At 39.7% G+C, this 26,564-nt stretch overlaps 1 long non-coding RNA gene across 3 annotated transcripts; it reads right to left on the reverse strand.

The window, feature by feature from the left end:
• Window positions 1-12,301: 12,301 nt before the first annotated feature.
• Window positions 12,302-26,224, reverse strand: LOC104140562 (uncharacterized). Of its 3 annotated transcripts, XR_011137991.1 has the most exons (6): window positions 26,106-26,223; window positions 25,222-25,420; window positions 23,819-23,877; window positions 23,240-23,320; window positions 22,254-22,338; window positions 12,302-17,281 (listed from the first exon to the last, which is right to left on the reverse strand). It is a non-coding gene; the product is annotated as an uncharacterized lncRNA (long non-coding RNA). The 3 variants fall into 3 exon arrangements; XR_011137990.1 differs by having other exon boundaries at window positions 25,222-26,224; XR_693331.2 differs by lacking the exon at window positions 22,254-22,338 and having other exon boundaries at window positions 25,222-26,224.
• Window positions 26,225-26,564: the final 340 nt, after the last annotated feature.

Consider the following 26,564-nt stretch of genomic DNA (forward strand, 5'->3'; position numbering starts at 1 on the left):
GGGTCTAAAATCCTTCTGCAAAATAGCATGTTTGGATCATCACAGAAAATTTTCGGGGTGGGGGGGAGGCTAAGTCTAAATTGAAAGAGCATTTTAATAGATTTTTTTCTCCCTTTCTTCTTTGATGCAAGTGATATGTTGCTTGAAATTGATGCCAAAATTAGCATTGGACAGAGTCCTTTGTTGAGTACGGACCAAAACATGGAGAGGTAACAGAAAAGTTCAGTTCTTGGACAAATTAAACCCTTGGCCTCTCTGCTCAAACAGCCAGCAAGGGTCTCAGCTAAAGCCAAACATAGTAGCAATGTTTTTCTGTGACGCAAATTCATCCTCATAATGATCTAGATCAAGATAATCCTAGGAGATTTTCAGTCAACTACAAAATGAACATTTTGAAATAAAAGAAGTGAAACAATGACATGAAAAAAAGTCATCAAAGGAAAGAATTACAGCGCAGTCCCTGCAAGCAAGAGCGTGGGCTCTGGAGAACATGAGAGCTCATCAGCCTCTTCAGTGACTGGGAACTCTTCAGTGACACCAGGATGGTGCGAAGTGGATTAGCAGTTGACTTGCACAGTGTGCAAATACATCTGGAAGTCATTATTGTGTGACTACCAATTTTTACAGTGTGGAAAGGATAAAACAGGTGGGTTGTGGAGACAAAACTTTATGCTAGAAGTGTGTGATACTTGCAGTGACATGACCTAGTTCCTCTTCCTTTAACATACAGGACAACACAAACTGGACTTCTGCACTGAAACACATCCACATTATCCCAGGAATGACTCCACCTTTGGGAAATGCCATTTTGACGTAACTTTTACTCTGACCTTTGCTTTGCAATGTCCCAGTTGAACAACCGAACCTGTTTGAAAAATCAGTCCAGCGTGAACAAGCTCAGTCTCTTCTGAACATTGACAATACTACTGCTGGCGTTTGGAGACTTCAGAGAGGATCAACAATGAAAGAGCCATCAAGATACATTGGTGTCTGACAATCCTTCTTTACTGGAAAAAGAGTTTCCTACCAGTAAGGTCATTGGCTTTGACAGATTCTGTAAACAAGCCAGTGGAGGGTGGGGAGTATGCAAACTAGACTGCTCCCAGTTGAAGTATGTGAGCAAAAGAACGACAGAGACTATGATAAAAGTTGATCGTGTGAGTAAAAAGGCCAAACCACTACCACATGCCTGATGAAAAGGCAGGAAAGATGCTATCCAAACCAGGACTCCCAGGAGAGATGAGATCACACTAAGCGGGGGAGGAGGCTACATACAGGATGTTGTTTTGTAACTGTCTAGTGTTTTCCAGAGTAAAAGTGATTGTGGCTTGGCTAAGCCCGAGTTCCTCGCCGGCCTGCTACTCTATATCCCTGAAGAGTAGAAACAAGAGCTCCACCACCAGGTGGGCCCTCCGGAAACACATCCAAGCAGTGTGGTGCTGGGAACATCTGTGGTCAGCTAAGTCTCTGAAAGACCTAACCTGCCTGTTGCTTGGGAGTGCTGCAGCTGGGACTTGACTGCCCAAGAAATGTAGCGTTGCCTCAGATTCCTGAGCTGCAGAGCTAGACAACCCAGTACCCTAAAACTAGGGGTTCAGACTACTGACTTCATCATCCAAGATGTACTCCTACAGGGAGGAAAGGGCTTCGCTGAAACGTTCGGCTTCCAAGCTAGGTCTTCTTTCAGGAGGAACTTTTAGGCTAACATTTATGACATCCTATTTAAGATTCAGGAGCATTTTCACATAAATTTACATTTTACATTTCACATTCCACGTTTATATAGTACAAGTCATCTGTAGTTTGCTAGTAATTTCAGTTTCTTCATCTGTGCTGACTTCCTTTTTGCAGGGACACAGCTTTAGAAAAGATTTTAGCAATTTCTAACTTTTCTGGCAGTAAATTAATTCAGGCTGCTCTTAGAGGCCCTTCTCCTTCCTTTACTAACTGCTTGTCTGTAGTGCACTATACACTCTCCTGGAAATGCTATATCATAATCACAGAGTATTCATTTGCCAGTGTTGCTTTTCTTATCTTTTACACTCTCAGCTTCACTATGTAATCATTCCGTTCCTCCTCTGCGTTTAATGTTTGATTCTATGCCTATATCTCCTCCTTGCTCTGTATTACTTTTCCTGGTTCTCTGTTTCACGGGGTCTTCTAGTTTTTCAGGTTTTGCAGAGTCAGCTCTCCTGAAGGTTTGTGCTGAGCTTAGCTGCCATTTCCATTGATATCAATGATAGCTCTACCACACAAGTCTTCATTCTGTTCAAGGTATGATGGACAGCATTTATAGCTGGTTATGCAAATCCTCTTTGTACCAAATATTCCATCATTCTATTTCTTCTGTTTATCCCTTCAAATATTTTATCCCATTTTGGCAACTTTTCCTGTATGCTACTAAACTTTCCTCTGGCACAATGCAATACTCTTATTTCTCTTACTTGTCATCTCAGTGCTGGCTTAATTACAAGTCTAATTAAATTCTAAAAACAAAGCACTCTCTTCCTAAGGGTTCTGCTTGACAGTATTGGAGACGCTTCTCGCTTCAGTTAGAAAGCCAAATGACAAAAGTGAGACAATGATTAACTGAAATAAATTACACGTAATCTGTTTCATAAGTAAACTCACTACGTTGCCTTGTATGAAGGAAATAACCCTATGAAACATCTTTATTCCCATATTTTCTAAGTTGTTTGTACACAGCTCTGATAACATAACGTATTAAGACCATTGTAGGCCTTGTAAATAAGGCTGTGAAGTGCATAGACTTACAGTTACACTGCAGGATTTAGGATTTCTCTCCTTGTGTTTTCTAGCCAAGCCTGCTATATAAAAATGTATTTTCCTTCTGAATAATATTTCTTCCTCTCTTTCTTTCAAAATTGCATACACTTCTGTTACTTTCATTCTGTAAAGCTGCTCATCTGTCTGTGCCTGAGTAGCGGTTTTTCCTTTCTTTGCCACTGGTTCTATTTTTCTTAATTACAGCACGGGGCGAAAGTTGCTAGGGATAAATCAGAGCTCTGAGAAAGCTCTTCCATTTTCTCACACTCCATCCACAAAACAGCTTTTAAGAGTCATCACTTGCTGCCCACCAATGATTAAAAGGATCTTCAAAGTCCATTAGGAAGATCCACTCCAATGTTTGCCAGGAAAGTCTCTGAGGCCCTGCACACAACATCTCACTGCACTCCCAGCGTCTGTTGACCTAGGTACCAGCCAGAGACTAAGGACAAGAACAAAACTGTGCAGCGTCCCATGTCCAGCTCTCGTCATTCCATGCTGACTGGAAATGAAATGTCACTTGGCTGAGGCGTCAAGTTCACAGAGGGGGCAGGAGCATCAAGCAATGCAAGCTGTTTGTTATCCAGCTGACTTCCTAAGAGCATGAAGAAATGGACCAAATGTTCTGCAAGTAAGACAGATCTCAAGGCAGATCATCAAGACATATAGAGTGCATATAAGGACAGTCTGCATTGAAGAATGCAGTACCTTACACATCTGTGGGACCACACCATGCATGCAGTCACCTAAAGAGGTGGATAAAACGGCACAAAGGGATCACAGAAATATTCAATCCATATGCCTTTTTTCCTGGCTGCATCTGGACATTTTGCATGCAACAAGAATCCAAAGAATACAGTTGTACAATATAAAATATATGTAGAAATCACCACAACTTATCTACTGCCGACCCAGTCAGCTGAAGTCATTTTATACTGCAATTATAATCCTTTAGATTTACAACCCATGTTTTGTCAGACAGTGCTTTTGGGGCAGTTACAATATACAGCAAAGAGCAATTATTTGGTGAGCATTTATGGGCAGAATGGCATATAAGAAAGAACAGACTGCAAATCTCAGATTCATATAGTAGTACAATAAGGTGAAGATTTTCCAGACATTCAAATCAAAGAAAAATGCAGCTCCCTTGGGAAGTTAATAGATATATCCAAGCTGTGGAAGGGGCTGGGGAGAACAACTGTGTTTTCAGTAAAGGAATCTGGAGTCAGCTTCAAAATCCATTATTAGGCATAAGCCATATTTTCAGCTGTGAAAGGGGACAGCTGACCTGCTATTCGTAGCCTTTTCGGTCTCTTTTACACTCTGAGGGAGAGAGAAAGAATAGGAGCACGCAGGGAGAGTAGGCCACCACAGGCCACCAAAAAGAGGATTGGCACTGCTGGAGATAAACCTCAGCTTCCCAGCCTAATGCCCTGTCTCCCACACCATGACATATCCCCAGATGAATCCAGTTAAACTTTTGACAGGAGAGGGGACATCTGAAAAGGAGAAAATACAGCTAAATATAATTTTCTTGCAACCTACGCTCCAGTGGAGATTTCTTACAGAGATTAAAGGAAAGATCAATGGCTTTATGACTATAAAACTGGCAAGAATGTGTTGCTTATGAATATATTTTCAGTTAGACCTCTAAGTTCATTTTTTTGTAAGAGAAAAAATATAAGAAGAATTAAAGTTAGAGATCTTAAAGAAAAGAGAGATGATTTTCCAGTAGGGCATCAAATGAAACTATCTTTATTAAATGACTTGATTTTCAAGAAGAAAGATTCCAAAGACTTTTTTTGTATGACGGAATATTGCAGTATTCTGCACCAGCTGTTGTTAAAGGCTACAGAGAATCGGTGGTATAAACTTCACTCAGAGAGACGCAATCAAAAGCAATGCTTTAAGAGCACACAGCTCATAGACTATCCTGATATTTGCCCCAGCTGACCGCAGCTTCAGTGCAGCTGTGGCAGCTACTGATAAGAGATACAGCACCATACCATCCCTTGCTTTTACCATCAGCTTGCACTTGCTGAAGAGTTGTTCATTCATCCTATTCTGAAAGAAGTCCCTAGTAGGAAGTGAATCCAGTTGTTCTTATGCTTTCAAGTCATGTTATGACATAAAGCAGGAGAGGGAGTCATAATTGAGAGCAAATGATTTCCACAGATGTGACCAGCAGTGTGAGCAAAGACAGAAGCCTGCAGTTCTCAGTGACACTGTCTTTACTAATCTACATCACCTTCCACAGACACTGACAGATTTCCATCTAAGAGACTGCTGTTCTTTCATGCTACATGGCCTCTTTAAGTTACACAGGCTGCTGTAGATTTCTAATGCTTTGCTTGATAACAAAAGAGTTTGCAAACAAAAACTCTTTCTGGCCTTTACAACATACTTTGTGCGCTTTTCTCTTTCATCTTTGGGTGTCTCTAAAGAAATTAAATGAGCAGGTCAAAGAAAACCATCAGAGCATAATATGACCATTAGTGTATCAACTGTAGTGTGTGCATTTATGAACCTGTCACTCAGAGATTAGACTAGACATGCTTCTCTCATCAAAGGCTTCAAAGTCAAGCCTGAATACTCAACTGACTTTCCCAAGATGGGATTCTCCTACTCTCAAAACAAACATGTCATTTATGTCTACGCTGGAGAACCCTCTCATATAATGCCATATCATGTATAATTAGTTGCATTATTGAATCCAACTGCTCCAGTATCAAATTCTCTGGTAAGTTTCAGTGCAGCTGATTTGCTGGCTTGTAATTTGCTGACAAAAGACATTAAGGCATCATTTCCGTATGCACTAGGACGGCTCTAAGTTAATTTACAATTCCAGTGAACTGTAATCTAGTGCAGCCTAATGGCTTAGAGCATTAACTGGAAAGCTGTATTCCCAGGTCAGGCATTAGGTTACTACATGACTTTTGGCAAGTTGCTTAACATTTCAGGCTATCTTTCTTCTAAATTTAATATAATTATATTTACTATACTTACCTCACAAGAATTTTATGAAGCTTAGTTTATATTTATAAGCATCTTGGTTTGGATAACAGGCCCTGTTGAAATATAGAGAATTGTCACACTAATTAATGCTGCTTCTGTTTGATGTAAAATCACCATTTATGGCTATTTGTAATCACCAGTTCTAGGAACAATTTTAGGCACTTATCTTATCAGCAGAAGCTAGACTGCTGCACATCAACTAAAACTACCAGCATAATAAACCTTCCTATTCACAGGTCAAAATGGTTGATTCCCTATCTAAAATGTGGAAACTCTTCTGTCTTACAGTACACAGTTAATTAAGGGCATTGCAATGACCTTTTCCAATTAGAATAGAAATTCTTTTTTTTTTTTTTTAATCAAAAATGTGTTCTTCTCCATCTTAGTAGAATAGCGCCCTGTTTGGATCCTGCTTTGTACTTCTGTGTTTGAAGCCCTGCACAAAGTCAAAGGATGAAGTCGTTGGAGGTGTGACATGCAGGAAAATTTTATGGGCTTTCATTGTTCCCGGGGAAGAGTAGGATGTTAGCACTGATACAGTAGCTAAACTTAAGATGATAGCATTTACGAGGTAAATGGTATTCCCACTGCTGAAATTATTTCCTGTTCAAAAGATAGAGACTGAAATCTGAAGGCCTTTGACTCAAGCGTTTCCCAGATAGTCAGTGACTGAAAGCAGTGACACAATGCAAAGTATTCATTTTTAAATTATGAATAATCCTGGCAAAGAAACAAAAAATAAAGAAAAATAAAGAAGTACTGATCTACATTCACAGGCCTCAAGGTTGATCCATTTCTGTTAAAACTGATAGGAAATTTTCCTTTTTTTTACCTTTACTCTCTTTTGTTAGCCAAACCCAGCCAACATCTTTCACACACATCTACCTCACAATCACAAACAAGAATACAAAGGTTTGTTATATTATGATGAAATACTAATTGCCAAACCACAAACTGTACTCCGGACGTAGTTCACAGAATCACAGAACGGTTGAGGTTGGAAATGACCTCTGGAGATCTTCTAGTCCAACCCCCCTGCTCAAGGCAGGGTCACCTAGAGCACGTTGCCCAGGATTGCGTCCAGATGGCTTTTGAATATCTCCAGGGAAGGAGACTCCACAGCCTCTCCGGGCAACCTCTGCCAGTGCTCTGGCACCCTCACAGGAAAGAAGTTTCTCCTCAGGTTCAGCCAGAACTACCCGTGTTCCACTGTGTGCCCGTTGCCTCTCGTCCCGTCGCTGGGCACCACGGAGAAGAGTCTGGCCCCATCCTCTTGACACCCTCCCTTCAGATACTTGTACACATTGATCAGGTCACCCCTCAGTCTTCTCTTCTCCAGGCTAAAGAGGCCCAGCTCTCTCAGCCTTTCTTCAGAGGAGAGATGCTCCAGTGCCCTCATCATCTTGGTAGCCCTCCGCTGTAGTCCTTCTCTGCAGAGCTGCTTTCCAGCAGGTCAACCCCCAACCTGTCCTGGTGCCTGAGGTTGTTCCTCCCTAGGTGCAGGACCCTGCACTTGCCTTTGTTGAATTTCGTGAGGTTCCTCTCTGCCCAACTCTCCAGCCTGTCCAGGTCCCTCTGAAAGTAGTAGCTGAATACACAGATAGCCTGTGTTTATAAACTGATTTTCCAGTGAATTCTCAAAAGGCTAAATGATAAACTGATTTGGAACATTCCACTATTTCCAAGAAAAGACAAGATGGCTACTACTTGCACATATCACAGTGGATGGACGCAGTGGACTGCACCCATACACATGCCTCTAGAGAATCTGAGTCTAGAGAGTGTTGTGCATCTTCTGGAGAGCTTGCGAAGAATTTGCAATGCTGTTGCTTCTAGTGCCTCATATCATGCCCTTATGCAAATAAAACAGGAACTCAGAACCTTTTGGCTCCTACTGGCTTAACAAAATTCCTGGGCTTTTCAGCAACATTTTATTAAATAATCTATATCATCATATTTGACTAGGTACATTTACCCCCTGCCTGGACACTAAAACTGCAGACACCAAACCTGGCCCAAGATTAATTATAATTAATAATTAATTATATTAATAATTTCTGAATGCTAAGAAGTTTAACACTGTATGTGATTGGTAATAAATAGACACTACATCTTTGGCGTATAGAAAAAAAAAAAAAAAAGTGATGAAGACTTTTTGCACCTGGCAGGTCCTGTAGAGCCAAAAAGTACAAACCCATGCTGGCAAAGATAGTTCATTGCACCACCCAGAACCCTTTTGTGATGCTGCATACCAGGGAGAGACAGAGGATGAGTTGTACCTTGCATCATTTGTACTCTCTCATACATGACTGGAACGGCTGAGAAGGTAAGGAAACCCTGAGATCTGCAGTTGTTGGCATTTATTGGCCCTGAGTAATCCAAACAAAACTGTATTGTTGTTCTCATCTGCTCTCAGCTCTGTTTTCAGCTCTAAGGAGCTTATCATAAATATGCCAGTACATTATATTTTTTAGCTTTCTATTTTTAAACAGGAGGATCCAGTGCTTACCTTAAGCACTCATCTTGTATCAACACCCTAAAGCACCCAAAGAATCCTTCCTTTCTGCAAAATTTCAGACAGGATCTCCCTCTACAGGCCTCCAAAGGCACTTCCTTCTCTCCTGTGACAAGAAAGAGATCCTAGAACAGCGTCCTGAAGTGGTTAAAATGAAGCCACAGGTTAGGTGGTCTAAGTACCAAGAGAAGTTTCTGGCACTGAGGTTTAGAGATGCACATCCACCAGGCACAAAAGTACAAAACCAAAAGGCAAAGCATGGCACATTTTATGACTTGCTGAGCCATGACTTTGAAGCCACCCTCATGACTGTTAACGTCTGTTTATTGAATATGTTACTTACTGCATAAGTTCTTGCATAAATATTCAGGCTCGCAAGTACAGCCTACGCTATCTCTTTAAGTGAAGCCCAGGCAGCTTCCTTCCCTTAACAGCATTAACGGCAAGTCTGCAAGAGACCATCTGAGAGGCCTTTGAGGCTAGCAAAGGCTGTATGCGTGCATCCACGCACACTTCAGTCCTTTAAGCTGAAGAGGAATTCAGTGTGTTTGGATGAGCTGTGGCAGTTGATGTTTACAGCTTGTGCTGTGTGAAGAAACAAACTGTGGGTTAAATACAGAAGAATTTTCGCTTGTAACCTCCGTGTTGATGACAGAGATCACAATGTTGCTGAGCAAATGTTCTGCTCGTTATGAGTGTGTATATACACAAATAACATACATGTGATATTTTGGAAGAATCCTGAACAGGGATTTTATTTCCTTGTGGAAATGTCAGTGAACTCACAGGTGCATCCCAAACTCTTCGGAGAGCCTCAGCTGCTCAGTGCCTTTTTAGTACCAAAACCAGCTCTGTCCATGTTACCTGCCTTGGTCAAATGTTCCCATACTAAAAAGGAGATCACTCCATTTGTGATGATAAAAATGAACAGTGTCAAGGCCATCTGGTTTTCACAAGGAAACTGTGTAGAGACAGACAGCTTTGAAGTAGCCTGGAATCCTTTTTAGCTAAAGCGCCATGGCAATGGCTGCAAAGAAAATAGAGGAACGTTGCAGCTTCAGTACAAAATATTTTCTATCCAATTCTTTTCTTTTTATAGTTATGAAGGCTTCTCACCAATAGTTTTGAACATCAAAGAATTGCAATGTTTAGAAAGAAATTCAGTGTGCTAGGAGCCTTGAAAGGAATTTGGAACATATTGTTTACTGGATGTTAGCAGCTACTTGAAATTGAACTTTTTCTGTGTGTATACATTACCATCCTCCAATCCCACAGGAATTATACACAAATATCCAGCTCTACTGATGGAAAACATGACAGAGTGCATTTGGCAAAGATTTTTCATTCAGTACCGACTTCCCTGCCAGGAGGTTTTGAGGCTCATGTAGCATTGTTCATGTGGCACCTACCCTTCTGCAAAACATCAGTGTTGCTGAAAAAGCTTCCTGATTACATCATCCCTTTTCATTTTCTTACCAATTAGTAAAGGCTTCCTCATGGTGAGAAAAAGGTAGGATTGTTTGTCTCAGTCACATTAAATATTCTCGCACAGCCTCCTGTCTTAATTCTAATGGTTTATTGGCAAAACTCGTAACACATTTAATGTGACCAAGAATGGGCCTAAAATACTGATTTTCTGCTTTTCCTATTTGCACATATTCAACATTTCCACAGGAGAGGCAAGACCCCTGCACAGCAAATGGAAGCTTAGAAAAGCCTCTGTTTCATTAACTGCCTTTCACAGACTCCTGGTTAAAAAACATTGTTCTGAACCATTACACCCCATAGCTTAGCTTGTGCAACATTTGCCCCTATGAAGGCAGCAAACTAGTCCTCTGCAAAATTATTGTGCATTATTTGGCCCATAATGATTTTGTAAGTAGGTATTCATAAAATCTATCACACAGTAAAGGGAAGGACTTCTTCCCTGCAAAACTAGAGACAATTGTCCATGCCACCACACTCTCAGGGTACCTCATAGTCTCTAGGGCACTAATGCCCACTGCATATGAATATATGCTATACTCATTTTTAACAGCAGAGAAATGAAGAGCCGGGAATACATTCCTAGACATATTCAGAAGCCTAATTCCAGCAGAAGCAGAACCGCACCAGAGTGCGGAGTGGAGAGAAATAAGAGTTCTCTCTTCACAGTGGAGAGAAATAAGCTTCACAAAGGGGGATGCAGAGGAAGATGCTCATGTATTCTAAATACCCTACAGATCCCTGAGGATCCTGTAGAGACTGTGGCTCGTGGAGGACATATGTCAGGGCAGGAACACCCCCAAGAGAGCGTGGCCGCAGGAGGCCCACGTAAGGGCAGGAACATCCCTGAAGGACTGTGCCTTGTGTGCAACCCACATGGAGCAGGGACACCCCTGAGGGACATGCCCATGAGCAACCCATAGTGGGGCAGGCACACCCTCAAGGGACTGCAGCCTGCAGGTGACTCACGCTGGGACAGGGACACCCCGAGGGACTGCAGCCCATGGAGGACCCACACCAGGACAGGGACATGGGCGATCCATGCTGGGGTAGGGACACCCCCAAGGGATTGCAGCCACAGGCATCCCATGCCAGGGCAGGGACACTAACAAACAGAGCAGCAGGAAAACCTGAAGCAAGAAAGAGCAGCAGAGAAAATGAATAAGAAGCAAAGAGCAGCAAAGAAAGAAGCAAAGTGCAGCAGAAAGAAAGCAATAAACAAAAGAGCAGGTGAAAGAAATGGTTACGCACACGACTCCAAACCTCGTCACGCGTCGCCTCACCAAAGGAACCGGGGTGAATGGAGTCTAACCTGTGACAAACAAAGGAAGTTGAGCCTGGTGAAGGGGGTGGAAATATATTTGGCTAAAGTATTTGTTTGATTGTTTATGTTCACTTTTTTCTCACTACCTGAATCTGTGATCAGAAGTTGGTATTAACTGGAAATAAACTAAATAAAAATCCCCTGAGCAGAGATGTTTTGCCCGTGACAGATGCTTAGGCTTTCTTGCCCATTTGGTGCTTCATTTGGTACCCATTTGGGTGACTCAGCCCAGCAAAGATCTGATTCCTGCATGTGGAGGTGTGTATCTGTCTCCAGTAAAAACTGACCAGAAGCCACAATGCCTGGCTCCCATTAGGTGTCCCAGCCGATAGTTTCCTTTAACTACTGCAACATAAAATGTCATAAAGAGCCTATTAATAGGCCAAACCTATTAATAGGCCAAAGCTACAGGAGGATTTCAAAATATTCATTATTAAATTTCAGAGGAAGAGGGAATAGAAGTTATATGTGGTAATAAAGAACTGCAGCCCAATATAAGAAAAAAATGAGCATGGATATTATTAAACACAGAGTTAAGTGATTGCCATGTTACAGGTGAGGCTTTAAAATTCAATTTTCTTTCACTACAGTTAGTAGTAAAACATGCTGTTACTTCAAGAGGGTCTGAATAGAGCCATTAAGTAGACTTGAATTGTCAGGCCATATGTTCTCGCTTCTTGTAGTATTCTTTATGTTGCAGGTATTTGTTTCTGTTTTGTGTTTGTATTTACATTTTCTAGGCCCTTTTAGTGCCCTAAGGAGCCATTTATAAGTGGTCATAATATAGTAACCTACAAAATTATAGCCCTATAAATTATTCCCTTAGGCATTAAAAGAGCCTGGGAAAATGCAAACACAGACAGACTCAAAACCTTTATTTAACAAAATTTAGGCAAAATCAGTGGTGGAAAAAAATTTATCATTTAAAAACTTGTCACATAAATGAGACATCATTGTTGTTTGGTAATATGCAATAAATACAAGTAACTACTAGGCCTTCCATAGTATTGCATTATGTCCAAACTGATGTTTTTATTAACAGGAAAAATGAGTTTTATGTAAAAACAGTGAATATTGCTAAATGACAGTGTACTTACTTATCACATCATTTACAAAGTGAAACACTTAAAAGCCAGGAAATGAATAAAGGACATCTGAAATCTTACACTTGCCACATAATAAAAGAAAATATATTGGCCTCTATTGCAATGGTATCCTAAAATATCACACTCGTTCACACACTTATTCTCAAAGCTTTTTTCTGAGATAGGGATATGATATTTTCAGTCAGTGGGAAATTGAGGCAGAAAGTAACAGATTCTGAAAGATGCTTTGCAGATGCAATAGAGACACCTGATGACTATTAGCTTCTATACCAAAGAAAATCCCTCAAGCCACTGTTGAACATAAGGCTACTTCTACAACTTACAGGAGTCCAACCAAGAGGGTGATAAACACGCTTATGCTCCCTGACTGAGCTCCACACGCAGGTTACTGGAAGCAGAGTATGTATACCTTTGAGATACACAACAACACTACTGAACATCAGGATAGTTTCAAGACCCCACCCACATTTTTGCCTCGTAATTTTGGGGCTCACCTACTGAAAGCCTCACAACCAGCTTGCATGATGTCTACCATATGGTGCTGTGGTGCTGCAAGGGTAGCATGGGCTCAAGCATTCCCCCATACCACTGAATGCCGCAAAAATCTCACATCTAACTCACGCATGTGGCCAGACACTCCCTTTCTTATACTAGGAAACAAGGAGTTGCATGAAAAACTGAATGCAAGGCCAGGAAAGCTATGATACCAACTATCTATGCTTGGCTTAAAAGTTTCCTACTGGTTTGACTACAAACTCCCCACAGAAGTTTCCTAGCATGCCTTGCCATACTTAGCTTGTGAGATTTGGCAATATCCCAAAAGAAGGTGGTATGGCCATAAATACTCTCCATTTTAAATTCTAGTCCAGTGATATTTAGTTTCTTCATGAGGAAATTTTGACTGGAAATGTAATCGTACAACACTTTGAACTAACTCTTGCGAGACGACAAATGTCTCCATGTTAATCCCAGAAACAATAACAACAAGAAAATGCCTTTGTCAGTTGTTTCCAAATGTTTTTTGACCTCTTAGACGTAGGGATTATGAATCTCAGATGGATGTGCAGCACGCCAAATATATTAACTCAAATAATGGGTGCCCTGGGGACTCACCTCTCTGGGAGCCGGAATTCATCAACAGAATGCGCTGCAGGACCTGACTTTGGCACACACTAATGTGAAATCAACCCTACAGGAAAGAACCTTAAAATTTACGTTAAATATATTTATGGACTAAATTCATGGTTATATGTTATTATTTTGGCTACATTGCTGCTGTCATAGGATCTGAGAAACGTTTGGGTCCCTCTCTCCCCTGAAAGGGATGAAAAGTGGGTGAGAAAACGCATTTTTCTCTAGGATGAGATATTGAAGAGACAGGGCATCTGCTGGAAAGTTAAATGTTTGATGGAAGAATCTGCAAGGTAAATATATTGGGGATACCTTAAGGCTCAGCCATCTGCAAAGAAATAGCTCCAGCTCGCATCAGTGGTGAAGTAAGGCCCAGAAGAGCAAGGAAAAGATATATCATAGTTTCTCCAAGAGAAGAATTTGGGCAGAGCAGGCAGGAGACAGACTGCTTAAGAGTAGATCTCCACTGAATGCTCTCCTCTGCTAAAGCAACGTGCATACATTTATACAGTTACAAAAGCTGTGCCCCCGTTTTCCGGGGCATAACAAAACGTCCCATCTCGTGTTTTTCCAGTGGGTACTGATAAGATGCCTTTGCCAACAGAAGATTTCCAATATTAGGGAGAGCCCTCAGTTCTGCCTTTCTAAATGCTTTGGCTGTATTCACAACTTAGGCAATAACACAGGCCTGAGACTGTTCTTTGGCCTTAAGGCCAACTGGCCCAGCACAGAGGATGCTGCACATCCCCTTCCCCGTCCACCCAAAACAAACAGGCTGGCAGCATCCAAACCACCTACTGGGAATGTCCCCTGGCTTTTACTGGTCTCTAAATCACGGCCAGGTCTTGTCTGTGAAAGTGTCAGTTGATTTGGGCCACCGCCAGGGACTACACAAGCGGTTTTACTGTGTCCTGGCTGACTTTAACTTACTTACTAGTTATAGCCACTTAGTGCAAACTTGGACCAAGTGAAGGCAAACCAGGCATACTTAAGACCTATTTAAGACCTTCATGCTTATGAAAGCAATACTGTCCCCCTCAGAGAGAGAAAAAAAAATCTCCTAATTACACCTATGACATAGGACCACAGAAACAGACTGTCTGTAAAACCTTTTTGTGAGTTTAAAGCAAAATTCCTCCCAGATCATTTTATTTTTAACAGTAAGGGAAATATATCATTTTCAAATCCCAGCTTTTACATTCACAGAAATGAGATGCTACACGTATCATAAAATTTGTATCATTAATATATATAAGCCCATTTGCATATTAAGCATGGACTGTTCCCAAGTGTTAAGCATATATTTTAATAAATATTTTTACAAAATTAGCAGTTTTAGCAGATAGGAACTATCAAAATTTGAGAGTAGTGAGTTAATTATTATAAGTGTATGCTCAGTAAAATTCACAGAAATAAGATGTGATTTATGGCAGACTGTAGACTGACAGTTTTAAACAACTATTTTCATTTCAGAGGTTCCATAAAGAAACTAATTTACAATTGTCTGAAAATTCAAAACCAGACGTTATTAATTTTAAACAGAGCACTGAAAAGTTAAGAGCTAGAATAGACAGAGCAAGTGATATATTTAAATTAGAACACTGACTTCAACATTTCTTAGAACAGACTTCCATTGACCATCTTTTGAAATGAAGTTACCAGAATATTTAAATTAGTGTTTGTTATTATTTGTCAAGCGTCAACAACTCACTTTGCACTATGCAAAATAAAAACTCGAAGACAATCCATTCCCTGAGACTTCAATCGAGATACTGTATATTCTCATGCTACATAGACTCTTAGAGGGAACTAGATCATGCCAGTAGAAGCAGAAAGCAGCAAGCGTTTGTGTTTTACTGAAAGAGTGCATATGTTAAATGCATATTTCAGAGAACGGACTTCCTTTAGGAGGTATAATCACAGAGAGGCAACTGTATTAATTTAAAACTTTCTAACTTGACCTTTCTGAATTGCAGCAGGATTTTCGTTGGCAGCACAAGCACATGCTTCAGTTCCACATTCATCCTAAGCCTGGGTGGCTCATCAGGCTAGGACAGCTAGGGCGAGCCACAGGCAAGAGCACACACAGGAGCGATGTGGCTAGCACTGTATCTGCCTACCTTTGCTTCCAGCAGCTTGTCTGGCCATACACACACTGATGCGTGGCCTTCCACTCCTGCGTCTTGAAGCAAAATGCCTTTAGCCCTCTGACACTTTACCTGAAGAATAAATTACGTGGCATCCAAAAGAGATTTCATTAATCTTCTTAAACCTTACTGTGAGCTGCCCTGTAGTCCGCTGGAGGAATGTGCCAGCTGGCTACTGGAAAGAGATAAGAATATCCAGACTGCACATGCTAGTTGTCTCTGCCCATGCTGAGGCTTTAGAGAAAAATATTCTCCTTGAAGATTGTCACTAGAAAATAGCTTGTTGGCATTAAAAAGTTTTTACAGCTCAAACTGTATGACCAAATTAATGTAAATAATTCATTCCCCTTTCTAGGTATAAAGTTAATAGGATATCATCTTTAATTCATAGTAATAATTCTACTGAGGAAGATTGTATATAAATCTAACATCAAATCTTGCCTGAATATTAGAAGATACATAATTTAGTTGTTATTCTGAACTATTCAGTACCCAAATATTACAGATAAGACAAGGAAAATCCTCACCCTTTCAGAACCCACAGCTATTTACATTTTTACACATATACTTTTTGCATGTTTACATATAGACATTTGTGGCTTTTTCCTCTCAGTTTTCTTTATCGTCCTCATTCCATTCTCCATCCCTGTGCCATCTCTGTTCTTCTAAGCTCTTCTCCTAGGATTATCAATCAACTTTTTAAAAAGGGAAGGCATAGAATCAGTAAACTATAATTCAGAATAAATGAGCCAAATTAAGCCATTATAACAGTTTGTGGACTATACCGCTGCGTAAGCGCTAAGCTTTTTTGTACTGAACTCCTTCTAATAACAGTGTAAAGAGTCTTCCCAGTTTTACCTTAATTGAATGAGGTTAATTGCATTTGAGACAATCAACATCTGAAACACGAATGAGTTCACTGCCAGCAATCTTAATTTCATACCTATGAGCTAAAAATTTCAGTTGCAACCTCCTGTTGTACCACGTTCAACCCTAACGTGGGTTTAATCTTTTGCGTTAGATGCAAGATGACTCTTGCAAATGGTTGCATTTCAGTAGAAAATAAACAGATTTTTACTGCATTCTTTAGAACTGCCCTTGAAGGGTGCAATCTTGAAAGGACTATTCCGTGCTGCAATGCAGTTTGGTAATACTTTCTTTCCAGAGACCACAGCTAAACCTTCTCTGTCAATACTTCAGTTTTCAGCAATAGTCATCATCCATGATGACGATAAAATATACAGGGTTCTCAGCAGACTGCGAAATGTTCCATAAGAGACGATACAGCCCCACAGCCCCCTTATTCTAGTTGGTTCTGGTTTATATCTACCCGACATTCTTTATTTGCACGCACTCCCTTTAATACATTGTTTAAATATACCGTAAGGTTGCTGCTTTTGTAACTGTATAAATATACAACACTAGCGTAGATAATCTCAGTCCCAGTCCATTATTCAGTTGCATATGCTGGATTAGCATAGGATCTCTGTTCAGCAACTGAGTCAAGCAGCATTTTAAAAAGCTCTTTTTTTATCCTGCTTTTATGATGCTTCATCGATGAAAGAACAAAAGAAATGTCTATTTCTGAAGGCTTCATTTTCAGCAGTGTTTGCAGACTTTGACGGAATATGTAGTTCATTCAGAATGGTGATATTTTAGACAGAGGATACTTGTACTTCTAATGCTCCAGTTAGGTTTTAAGGGTTTTTGGCTTTCTTCCATTGTCAGGAAGTATTCTTTCCAAAATCATCCTTTATTAGAGCAGTGATTCCTTAAAAAGTATAGAGAGAAAAAGAGGTGAACATAATTTTCATTTTAAAATCTTTTAAGGAATAAATGAAAGGCAATTCTGCATCTGTCATCATGGCTGGATCCACGTTCCCTCCTTACAAGCAGCTTTATTGCTCTGTGTGCCATTACTCCTGAAAGAACTGCTTACACGAATTGGGAGCCCTCTCGTTATGTAACATACCATAACACTGAAAACACGGAGGGGAATAGCTCCATCATTATGTAACACACAGTCTATGAATCGTGGCTTCCTCACAATGGTCAATGCTTCAAAGTGTTTTAGTCTCTGCTGTAGTATCTCTCTGCTGGTTACTAAATATTCTAGAACAGTTTATATTGACTCCAGGGACAGCTGCTGAGGAGAAAATTCCTCGTTTCAAGCCAAATATGGAGTTCGTGGCTTAGCTCAGGAATTGGACAGTACCCAAGAATTTGTTAGCGTTTCTTCCCCCCCTCCCCCCCTTTGCTCTGAATTGTCCAACATGCCCCCTGCCTCCCCTTTCCCCCCAAAAGTCCCTCTGCAATAATAAAATTTAAAGCATAACCAGAGTGCTTATTATATAGTGAAATTTTCTTAAAGGGACAGCGTCAGGATAGCTTAGGCCTCCACTTTGGTTCTAATAAATTTTTTAGACAAAATTTAAAGTTAATGCAAGGTTTAATATGATTTTTAAACTGTCTCACTGAGAACAGCACTTTATATTTTAAAAGACCCCTAGTGTTTCTGCTTTTCGAAGAAATGTTTCATGCTAAAAAGATAAAAAGTAAAACTGAATAGATTTTTAAAAAAGTACAATACACCAGCCTACGCTCACTGCCTAAGCAGAGAAATGTAATGAAAACAAATAAAAAATTTTTGGAAATTTAATTTTTTATCTTTTTTCTTTATATTAATCCCACACTAGATACAAATATTTTCTGATGTGGCACTTACAACCTATTATCCGATATCTCTTTAAAGGAAAATATACGCCTTTTCCCTAACCATTAAGTTGCATTTGGTAATGAAAACACTAGTGTATCTTCCATAGTCCGCTAGCCAAAGAGCTATCTGCCTTTCCTATGACTAATCAAGACAAATATGCCAAGAGTATCAAAACATAAGAAATACTGACTAAATTCTTCTCCGGTCAAGAAAAGAAAATATGTTTATAAAACAAATCATATTTGTTACAGGAAATATCTCAATATGAACTTACTGTATAAAACCTGCGTTATGTGTTTGATTTCTGTCTATTTTAGCTTACTCTTAAAACACAGGAGAGCATAAGAAAGCTACAAATTCCACAAAGCTTTTAGAAAATGCAGCTTGTCAAGACAATATTACTCTGTCCACAGATAACACTTGTAAATGTCTTCTAAAAATGACATCTCATATGTCACATAAGTAACGTTACAAGTCTTTTGTGAATGACACTTTACATCAGTTCCAATAGAGGAAGAACTTTCTAGCAAGAAAAAAAAAAAGAGTTTTTCAATAAAACGAGGTAATGCCAAGAATAAAAGGCAATCTGTAACTGATAACCTCCAAGGCACGGGTGACTCAAAGCAAATAATGCTTAATCTCAGTGATATGTAAAGTATTTTAAAGATTTACAGTTGGGAATATCTGAGCAGTTATGAGTTTAAAACAAATGTTCCCTGGGTTTTATTGCGAATTCTTGGTGGAGCAATGCACCTGTCTGATGTTGGTCCAGCAATAATAGCTTTATTGTGATCACTTGTCACGGGCCAGAGAGCTCTGCCTCCTGAAATGATGGTAGCAGGGCAGGCCTGAGGCACTGCTCTTAGTCATGTGCTACAGCTTTAAAAACTGCCTTTGGCACCTATAGCAGTTATCCAAATTGGTATGAGTGCTCCCTTCCTTGACAGGAAATGAACATTGACCCTTTAGGCAACTAGCAGTGATAAACAAACCTCCTGCCTGGAGCTCTGCACAGCAAAGTATTAAAGAAGAGTGGTTGCAGAGCTAGGTACCACACAAGGTACAAGCACAAGGTACCCATGGAAGACATATATCCATAAGCTCCTTTCTCTGCTACACCACACACTGAGTTTCCTTGAGCAAACGTCTTAGGCTTAGATCTCCAGGGAGGATCTTTGTGGCACTACGTTATCTCTTCCCAGCCTACCCCTGGATGGATTTACACTTACAGGCATCTATCTGACTAGAAGGTACTTAAAAAGTGAGAGTCCCACTTCCAGACTGGTGTTTCTCTAGCCAAGTCCCTTGGGAGGTGTTACCCTGTTCTCAGGGTTTGTTCTACGCACAGTTGTTTGTGCGGACTCTCCTTTCAGAAGCAGTTTGGGATATCTCCAGATACAGTCAGCAGAAGCAATAAATGTGATTACAGAACGGCACTGACCCAAAAAGACGACCCAGTTCCCTCCCCCCACCCAAACTTGTCCATCCCATCTTCTAGAAGTCTGTGCCTTTTTACTGTCAGAAGTCTGTGCCTTTTTACTGTCAAACAGTCAAGATTAATCAGAAATAGAAAAAGGATACTATAGAAGAAGTCATATAAGCCTGTGGTCTAGGGAACACTCTGGAAACGCATTTTAACTCTGAGGCAGCAAGTCCCTCCTCATAGCTTAGAGCCTCTACTTCCAGAGCAGTAGGCTATTTTAGATTAAGCATCTGCTGACATTGTCTGTTGATCCTGTTTTAAAACAAAGCATTCATAACAATATTTCCTGAGGAACCCAGTCCTCTCATTGGACCATGAGTTTTATGCCTCCTGAGAGAATTCCCAGGGAAGTGAAGGCATCACAGAGCCCAGGCTGAAGACCCTCATGAGAACATAGGTGTTGACCTGCTCTGATTTTTACATCAAAAAATGCAGTCTCTTATGAGATTGGTCACTTTTAGTATTAGATAGCAGTTAAATGGCACTATATTGCCTTTGGTCCGGACTGCTATTGAAGCTGGTTGTTTGTTGCTAGTTCTACATCTCTAAAACATGAACAACAGAAGATTCCAGACCAAGTCGTGGAAGAGACTTGCAACATCCTCAGCCGTTAGGGAAGAGGATGCTCCTTTACGCTGAACGTACCCCTGCCTCCACATCTTCGTGGTGACCCTTGGCTATGCTACCAAGTTAAGAGACGTCATGAACCCTGTTTAGAAGGGGTTGAGGGGGGTTGTTTCTGTAATAAAGCAATATTTTGTTTAAAGAGTTCATTGGTATGCAGCAATACAATCATCAGTGCAACAAATGCTAGGAGACATGGGTTTTTTATGCCTAGTATGCTCTCAACTTTGTAAAATGGGGAGCCAAAAGAAGGGAAATACATACTCAAGGCTGGATGCATTCCACAGATCAGACAGTCCCATGTTCACATCAAGCCCAAGCTCCTAATTCTTGTTCTGGTCTGCACTTCAAATGCTGACAGGGAGAAACTTCATTTTCTCTGAACAAACTCGCAATGCTCCTGTTTCTCAGAGTACTTTTCGTAACACCTACAGGTTATCACCTATTAGTGCTTTGGCTTGTATAAGCATGAGGCCATGATAAAAAGGTCATAGCTTGCACATGGGGGAAAAGAAAAACATGCAAGTGTTACTGCAGTTTTTCTAAAGTGGAATCCTGGAAAAATTCATGTAAACTGTGCATAGCTGTAATGTGAAAGGGGACATTTGTTTCTTCAGAAGGAATTATTATGGTGCAAGAATTGTCTTGGCAGATAAGCAGAATAGATTTGCCCAGTGTGTAAATAACTTTCTTCGGTAAAACTTAAAGTGAATAAGTAACTTTTTGAAAGGCAAAAAAAACACTCCATCTCTGTGTCTTCCATATGATACACATACCTGTCCCTTTAAAAAAAAAAAAAAAAAAGCAGATTTTTTAATTCTACCTTTTGACCTCGGCGGTTTTGTTTGGTTTACTGATCAGCAGAAGTTTCAAATGTCAAACCAAAAAGTATTGCTCATGAAAAGAAATCTGTTGGCAAAGGTAACTCTCCTACTGAGGTCACATTCTAGAGTTCAAAGTGTGGGAAAATAGATAGTTTTTTCCCCAGTTTCCTAAGAGATTAGTCATATAAACATTTTTTAATTACAGAAAACAGTACCCATGACTTTGCCTATTGAAATGTATTCGTCTGAGCATCCATTACGCAGTTTTACTAGACAGAATGCCTGCCCTTCGCAAATTCTGTGCAAGTGGGTCCTTCCATGTCGGCTGAACTAGGGAGGAAAGAAACCTCTCCACACGACTGCAGCTATCCTGACAGAAATTCCTCTCGAGCTCAAACCACAGGAGGTCTGTGTTTTTGGAGATGCAGCATCCAAATCTTGTCCATGCCGTTCAGCTGCATGCTATCTGTATGCAGCAATACAATGGTCATGTTAATACCCTACGTTAATGCCAGGCTGAAGCTCTCAGCTGGACCTAGTAGAAACACTGACTTCTCTATTGTGACCACAGTCTTTTACTGTGCTGTTCTCATCAACCTGTATCATTTTAGGACTCAGTCAGCAGACGATGAGATTCCAGATACAGACTTTTTTCCAATTTAATGGTGAGCATAGCAGGACATGGAACCCAGGGTTCTCATGGGTTTTAGCAAGTAACAAACATACCCACTGTCACAATGAGTCATTTTGCTGCTTGCGAGACCTCAGTGAAAAAGTCAGGTATTACTGCTTATTTTCTGTGGACAAGATGACTTTTATCTACACTATTTCATCTGTATTTTTTTTCTCTACTTAATTTGTGGTTTGTTAGGGGCAGGACTGTTTTGTTGTTTTTAAAGAAAATTTGCCATAAGTATTTTTTATTTTTCAATAGGAGATTTTAAAAAAGAAATCACAATAATTCAATAGAGATGTCAGTACAGGAAAAGAAAAAAAGATTTGCTTTTATAGCCTAAGAGGAGCTTATAACATACAGGCAGACAACTCTTCAAAAGAATGAACAAGACAAAAAAAAAAAAAAAACAAGTTTTCCTACCAACAATTTTTTAATGGATTTTAACACTCAGCAGGTTGAAACTATTTAGTCCTTTCTCATGATTTGCAAGTAGGTCCATCATATACTGAAAAAAAAAAATTGATGAATGTATCACCCTGAAGAACACTAATGCATGCATTATTCATTTTGCTTGAGCTTGTTTGAAATGTCTGAGTGAAGAGGAACTCTAGCAGGTACTGTTTCATTTCACCGCTTACAGAGCCTGCAACCTGACTGCAGTAAAATTTACAGCACTGGGCTCTTGTATGATTAATATTTTACTGCCCTAAGGATCTGCTGTTCTTTTGGTACCATTACACAGATGCATAGGTTTCTGCTGGATACCACTCTGAGAATTCACATATCATGAACTTAAAGCTGAAAATGTTTCCTTAAACTATGTTTTTCATATTATATATCAGCTAGTGGGAGACATTCTGTGCAATTTGTAGAAGAGCTCTTTTGGAGGCTACTGATACAGCTCTAGCTAAGAAATCATGCTAAGATTAATCTGTTCACGTCTGCTTTTCTATAACTTAGAGCTAGATAAGCCCCCCTCGTGAAGGGACTCCCAGGAATCCCAGATAAGTAAGTGAATAAAAATACTCAAGTGAGGTCTCCCTCACTAAGTTATCAGGTGTAGCAATGGAGAGGTGGGAACACCATAGCACATTAACTCTGACACCTCTTTGCTATTCCTCTTAGAATTCTTCACCATGGGAAGTAGAAAGTGGCTCCACAAAACCAAAATAAGACGACTTGAAAGAGCCCTTCTGCTCACAGAAGACAGAAGGCAAATGGGGAAATGAAATGTGAAGCCATAATACACGTATGTCATTGTCTACCTGCAGCAGCCCTCTCCCCTCCTCCTCAAATATACAGCAAAAGACCTATGGAATACAAGCAGAGTCATAAAAGAAAGTGATGAATTTTGAAAATGGCTTCTTCTGAAAACAGGGATGGCGATTTAGCACAAGAAAGCTTACCCTCCTGAACAGCCATGGCGGAAACTATGTCCTTCTTCCTGCTCCAAATTCTATAGGGACGATTAAAGTTTCATGGTAGATCTGTTAGAAGAAGAAAATTTTGCTAAAGTAGTGTACAACTATACGTTAAATGTGAATTTCTGATTTCTTTGCATTTTTCCATTCGTCACGTATATGCGATTAGAAAAGCTCCACACATATTTTTAATTAAAATATTCAATGTTTGACTATTAAAACAAAATTAGCAAAGCTTTGTATTATACAGTGCTGGAATTGTATGTAATTAAGAGTAAACAAGATCAGTTGTCCCTGCTGATATCTAATATGCTTTTATAATAACCAAACAGAGGCAGACTTTGCTTTCGGGAAATGAACAGTATACACAGTAATGAAAAACTGTGACTGAAAACTTTGCTGTAGAGCTTTAAGTTTTAACAGAACTGAAAAGACAAAACTTTTTTATAAAAGATGTGATCAAAAAGCAGACATGAAACCCTTTGATTCGAAAGATCCTTGAAAACAGATCATTATTTAATGAAAGCCTGAGGTGCTGGTAACCACCAGCCACCTAGACCCTACCATGATGGGACTCCTGCTTGGGAGTAATCACAGATGGTATCGGCTGACGAAAGCACAAACTAGAAGGAAAAAAGACCATTTCAATTTTAAACAGCACATTAACCACATATTACTTCAAAAACTAAAAGTTTTCCAGAGCACTAAATAAATCTTAAAGATGGCAGTTTACTAGAGAGAGGTGAAACCTAACCAAATTTTAAAAATGTAAATGTACTAAAAATATACATATAAACATAGGTGTGGCATGGCTAGATAGGCCCATCATCAGTACCTATGTAGGATTAATTCTTGAAATATGCCTTTATTCTTTTAATTACAAAAGAAATCTTATTACATCTCACCAAGTTTGGTCAGGTTCTGGCTGTAAATATCTTTCTCTTTTTGTCCTAAACTGGACAATCATCTCATTACTGTGGGCTGAACTTTCAGACCATGGACACCTAGTATTTCATGTTATATACAGCTTATATTATTTAAAATTTTATATATCCTATACTTCATTATATATATGCATTGTATTATATTTAGAAGATTATTTATACTGTATTATATATTTACTAGGAGGATGAAAATTTAGCTAGGAATACAAGTGATAAGACCGTGCTCTGAGAGAGCGTTACATACATGTGCATTGACTCAGAAGTAAGAAAGACTTACAACAGTTCTCTGTGGCTTAGCCCAGAGAATCTTCTTTTTTTCCCCCCCTCAAGCTATTTGATAATGTTGTTGTCAGATGCTGCAGTTAGGACTAACATAACAGACAGGCTGCATATAATTGGCACAATTCTGTTTGTACAACACATGACTGAAGCAAGTGTAACTAGTGTAACTACAGATGTCGATCCACAGGACAGTTAGAATTTCATCTGCGTTGATGTTGCCCATACGTTTCTTCCAGATATGAAGCTAGCTCTTCTGTAGTGATTGGTCACCACTTCAAGAAGAAAATACTTCCTGTTGATTATTACTCCTTTCTTTATCTGTTCATTTCTTTGGCTGCATATTTTCTTTTTCTGCCTTTGATGCATCTTCCTCTACGCCTACGTTTTCATCTCTAAGACAAGACTACAAATGCACGGAGGATCAAAAGCACTCATGTGAAAGTAACCACATTTCTGAGCCAAACTCATGCAGCCAGTCAATGCTAATGCTGAAGAGGGAATGGAGACCAGCCTGGTAGAAGCAGAAATAGGACCCTCCTGATGGTTGTCTCACAGTTACCCGTTATAGGAGAAGCCCATGTCCTAACACCACTCAAGAAGTATTATAGGGTTACATAGGCAAAAGTCATCTTGGAGTTCAAGATGCCTGTAGCTGACAAGACATCACTTTAAAATAACCTCTCTGTTTTCAGACAAATAAACACAAAACAGAGTCAGAAAAATTCTACTGCTTATGCTTACCTAGATAGCATTTCCATGTCCTCAACAGACGCTTGAAGTATTTTCTCTGGTTTTGGACTATTAACTTCTTTTATATATTTATGTGGAACAAGTGACATCCAGCGGCTGGTATAGTCAATTACTATCCAACTCTCAAGCCTTCAATTTTTGAGCCAGGTGCTCCAGCATGCATATCTTTCTCCCTTCCTTTCTCTGCTCCCTGCAAGTATCTTTAGTAAGTCAACTAGTTCTTCTGTCTGAAGAGAACTCCTTCAAGACCCTCCCAGAAGAATCACATGCGAGAATGACAGAAGCATTAGAGAGAGAGAGCGCCCAGATCTCATTTGATCAAGATTTCTGATATTCAGTTTTGCAATAGCATTTGATCACAAAGCCATTTATGCTGAAATTTATTTTAATCCCCCCAAGGAACCCAAAAGCTAAAACTCAACTTTCTAAAGGTATTCCAACTAAACTTGCTACCTGTCTGTGATATGCATCAAGTCTCAAAACACTACATAGCATCTCATCAAAAAGCACATACTAACACAGTTGAATTGACTAGGAGTATTTAGAAGTTGTTTCTGAAAAACCCCAGCATGACATTGCTGGGACTGGGAAGGGGAACACAGACACAGCTATAAGTATTCTCCCTGGGAAATATTGTTATAAATATTATCATTATAAATAGTAATAAATATCTGACCTTCCAAGGTTTGTTTATATTTATATACTACATTCAGAAGCATTTTTATGAGCTCAAAAATCAAGCCTTTCTGTACTAACTGGACCTGCAGAGACAATGCTGCCTACAGAACTAGAAAATCATCTCTACTTCCTTACGCTGAAAGAAAAACTTATACAGAGTACTTCTCAGTAACAGCAGATAGACAGAATTTACACACCAAGCAAGAGGGAATTGGTCACATCTCCAATCTGGACACTCTGGAATGAGCCCAGTAAAACAGAAGATCTCCTATGACAGTCTCAAGCATAAGGTGTAACTTGGACTTATAATACCTTGCTGTTCTGTTTACAACTGCTATCAGAACTTTCTGAAAAAAAAGAACACAGTGCTGAAAAGTAGCTAAGATCCCTTAAAAGGGCAGCCACTGATCATTTGTTTTACACTAATCCTTGCAGTTTTCACATATCATATTATTACCAAACAGCTTTGAGACAGCAAGCATTTATTTTATATTATTTTACGTTATTTTATTTTGTTACTAATTAGTAAGATAGACTTGACTCCAGTTAAGTGACAGAAGAATGTTAAAAAGTATATGTAACAGATTGAAAATTTTTAGTAAATTTTAAATAAACATTTGATAAAATACTCAAATAAAGTACCCTGGGGCTCAAAG

This window comes from Struthio camelus, chromosome Z (assembly GCF_040807025.1).
Source record: "Struthio camelus isolate bStrCam1 chromosome Z, bStrCam1.hap1, whole genome shotgun sequence".
Classification (NCBI taxonomy): Eukaryota; Metazoa; Chordata; class Aves; order Struthioniformes; family Struthionidae; genus Struthio; species Struthio camelus.